Below are 4,408 nucleotides of genomic sequence, written 5' to 3'. Positions count from 1 at the left end.
GCCAAAACCCACTAATAAATATTTTATCCCTATCTGACACGATACTTTGAGGCATCCCATGTAACTTGTAGATGTTATCCAGGAATAATTTGGCAATGCTAGAGGCTAAGAAGGGGTGGGATAAGGCAAGAAAATGTCCATACTTCGTGAACCTGTCTACTACAACCAAAATCATTGTCTTACCCTTCGAAGGAGGTAGCCCTTCAATGAAGTCCATTGAGATATGACTCCAGGAATACTGTGGCTCAGGAAGAGGCTGTAATAAACCGGGGTAGGGAACATGTTCCCCTTTACATCTTTGGCAAACATCACATTGTAGCACCTCCCTTTTGATATCTTTGATCATACTCGGCCAAAAGAAGTGTTGTTTGGCCCTATACACACTAGCTGGACCCCTGAATGGCCTCCACTCTATGAAGAATGTATGTTTTGTATCAGTTTGACTCTAATCTGTCCACCTGACCCCATATACAGTCTTCCCTTGTGTTTGAGTAGTCCATCCTTATAGGAATAATCAGATGCCTCTCCGGGTTTAATTAGTTGTGCTTCAATCAACTGGTTAGCTATTGCATCTCCTTGATAACTTTCCATCACCTCTTGTACCCAAGTAGGAACAACTTGAGATATGGCAGTAACTTCAACCCCTGGCTCTTCCCTCCTGTATAAAGCATCCGCCACCAAGTTTTCAGCCCCTTTCTTATATTGAATCTCATAACTGAGCCCAAGGAATTTGGTCAGCCACTTCTGTTGGAGAGGGGTGGTAATCCTCTGCTCTAAGAGGTATTTCAACGACTGATGGTCCGACTTGATTATGAAATGGTGCCCCTCGAGGTAATGCCTCCATTTCCCTACCGCCGTAACCAATGCTAGCAACTCTTTTTCGTAAATGGACATCCCCAACTTTTCTTTGCTAATGCCTTTATTCATATAGGCAATAGGTCTCTTCCCTTGCATCAGGACTGCTCCCATTCCTCCAGCACAAGCATCTGTCTCAATAATGAATGGCTGGTTAAAGTCCGGTAATGCCAGAACAGGGGTATTGCATATTGCTGTTTTCAATGTTTGAAAAGCTGTTTCTACATCAGCATTCCAATTGAATCCGTCTTTTTTGAGAAGATCTGTTAGAGGTTTAGCCAAAATCCCATATCCTTTAACAAATTTCCTGTAATAGCCTGTCAAGCCAAGGAACCCTCTCAACTGCTTCACTGTGTTGGGTCTAGGCCATTGTCGCATTGCACTTACCTTCTATAGATCAGCTGACACTCCTGCAGATGATATTATATGTCCCAAGTATTCTACCTTTAGCTGTCCAAATGAACACTTAGATTCCTTTTCATACAACCTTTGCTCCTTCAACACGTCCAGCACAATGGATAGGTGTTTGCAATGAGAATTTAGATCTAGGCTGTATACCAGAATATCATCAAAGAACACCAGAACATACTTCCTCAAGTAGGCCTTGAATATTTCATTCATCAAACCTTGAAATGTGGCTGGGGCATTGGTAAGGCCAAACGGCATCACTTTGAACTCATATAGACCCTGGTGAGTTTTGAAAGCTGTCTTATAGATGTCAGCTTCTGCCATCCTAATCTGATGGTACCCAGCTCACAAATCGATTTTGAAAAACCACTTGGAGCTATGAAGTTCATCGATTAATTCGTCAATCAATGGCATGGGATATTTATCCTTGATGGTCAAGTTGTTTAGTTGCCTGTAGTCCACGCAAAATCTCCAAGTGCCGTCTTTCTTTTTCACTAGTATCACAGGTGAGGCAAAAGGGCTATTGCTGGGCTAAATAATCCCTACCTCTAACATCTCTTTTATCATCCTTTCCAGTTCAGTCTTTTGAACATAAGGACATCGGTATGGCCTTATTTTGAAAGGCTGTGTTCCTTCTTTCAAGGAAATTCTGTGATCATTAGACCTGGGAGGGGGCATCCCTTTTGGTTCCATGAATACTTCGGAGTATTGCTTAATAATATTCTGCACTTCAACAGGGATTTGGTTTTCTTCTCCTTCTTTGATTGTTTGAATTTGAGCTATAATCCCATAGGATTGCCTTTGGATCCACTGATTCATCCACCTTCCTTCTATCATTAGAATTTCCTCATTTATGTTTTCACTCTTCAACTCCACTTTCATTCCTTGGTAAGAGAATCTGATGCTACTTCGCTCGAAGTCAAACACCACTGGATTGAATTGACTTAGCCAGTCTACCCCCAACACCATATCACTCTTTCCTAGCTTCAAGACCCTCAGCTGGAACTGGCATTCCATCCCTTGCATGACCCAAATAAGTGGATTACAAATGGCAGTGCTTTGTAACTTGTCTCCATTGGCCACAGTAACTGTCACAGATTGGGTTGGTTCTGTTTTACACTTCAACTCTTTTACTAACCTTTCATCAATAAAGCTATGGGTACTGCCGCTGTCGATGAGGATTGACACTTTCTTTCTCCTTATTTGGTAGGGGATTCTGATGGTTTTTGGTTTCAGGCTGCCAGATAATGCATTAATGGAGATTTCCATGACTTCTTCATCCCCTTCCTTTTCAACTTGCTCAACAATTTCCTCTTCTTCTTCATTTTTTCTCTCTACTTCATCATCCACCAACATAAAGTTCAGCATTCTGTTCTTGCATACATGTCCAGGGGTATATTTTTCATCACATCTAAAGCATAATCCCAGGCTCTTCTTGGTTTGTATATCAGTGGGGGTGATTTTTTTGAATCTCAAGGGGTTAGTTTGGTTCTTTTGGAATTGTTCAGTGACATTGGTGTAAGGAAATTTTTGGTTAGTTTCAGTGGGTTTTTGTGGTAGGTTAGGCCATTTAGAGGAGTAACTAAATTTGGTTGGATTTTTTGTGTTTTTGTTCAAAGTCGATATAGTGTTTTCCTGTAAGAGAGTTGTTTCAAAGGCTTGGGCGATAGAGGTTGGCTTGATGATTTTTACCATGGACTTGATTTCCTCCAATCCACTAGTAAAGATGGATATATAATACGACTTAGGGAGGTGGGGAAGAGATAGCATCACCTGAGATTTAAGGTCCTCAAATTGCTCCTGGTATTCAGTTATTGTGCCCCTTTGCCTTATCTTACTAAAAGCTTCTATAACCTCTTCACCGATAGCTTCTGTAAATCTCCTCCACACCTCCTTAGAGAACAAATCCCAGTGAGCATTGGGATTGCTACTGATGAAGCCATGAAACCACACGTCTGCTTTCCCTTTTAAATACATTTCAGCAACACTGACCCTAACTTCATCAGGAATTTGGTGGATTTGGAAGTATTTTCGAGCCTTCCTCAACCATTCTCGAGGCCCTTCACCACTAAAATAAGGGAAATCAATCTTAGGCAACTTAACTCCTCTCATTTCACCACTATTGGTATTACTACCCGATGTGGATCCCAGGCGTGGTGTGAGTAGTCCCTCGCCTTTGTGAATCTGAACTGGTGTATCCATTTTCTGTTTGTCTCTAGATTCCCCCTTTTGCCCCATCATTTGGGCCATCATTGCCACCAACGATTCATGCTTAGAATTCAGTTCCCCTATCATCATCTCGATACGATCTTGCTTGTTACATAGGGCCTTTAATGTTTGGTCAGAGGTCTCCATCTTGTTACCCATTTCATGGATAGTTTTACCCAGACTTCCGACCTCCCCGTCCAATTTTTTGAGGTGTTCCTCTACTACTTTGGCTCGAGTGTCCATTCCCAGAACTGTTACTGCTCTGATACCACTTGTAATGATTGATTATAACTTCAATCAAAATCAAATAAATCCAACACAATTACAACACAATCAGTCCACAATTTACAAATTTCAACAGCAATTCAACACCCAACTGTAATAATATCCAACTGAGATAATATTCCACTAAGATAAGTGAAATACAGATGAAAGAAAAAGAACCAGAAAGATGAAAAGACGAACCAGAAAAAAGAGAGAGTTTCAAATCGAGAGAGAAGGAAGGAAACCAATTATATCTATTCAGAACTTCCTTCATTCCTGTCTCTTGTTTAAGTAGTGGGAAAAAAGGTGTATTTACGGTTAACAATTTGAAATATGCTGAAACTGCCAATTTGAAATGTTGAAACTGCCGTCTCCAGTTTAACATCGAACGGTGTCATCTCCAGCTTGGAGTTTCTGGTAATTTCGTTGAGACCTCTTCTTCTTCTTTCTCCAGGAGCTTCCTTCCACTAGCTGCTTATGACAACACCTAGCATGGTCCATCAATCAAATAGTCCACCACCTAAACATGAGATGGTATCTATTAATGATGAACGGCAGTACTCTTATTTGTAGGAAAATAGAATGAGTAAAACCATATTTGATTGTGTGAAAATGTCTTCAAAAATTTCATATGAATATATTATGTATGTGACCATTCGTTTAAAAGTCATGG

General features: G+C 40.7%; 1 pseudogene; it reads right to left on the bottom strand.

The window, feature by feature from the left end:
* Nucleotides 1-1,245: 1,245 nt before the first annotated feature.
* On the bottom strand, nt 1,246-3,714 carry LOC111408377 (annotated as a pseudogene).
* Between the last annotated feature and the right edge of the window lie 694 nt (nt 3,715-4,408).

This window comes from Olea europaea, chromosome 13 (genome assembly GCF_002742605.1).
Source record: "Olea europaea var. sylvestris chromosome 13, O_europaea_v1, whole genome shotgun sequence".
NCBI lineage: Eukaryota > Viridiplantae > Streptophyta > Magnoliopsida > Lamiales > Oleaceae > Olea > Olea europaea.
Note: the sequence above shows the minus strand (reverse complement) of the source record. Positions and strands in the feature narration are given on the sequence as shown.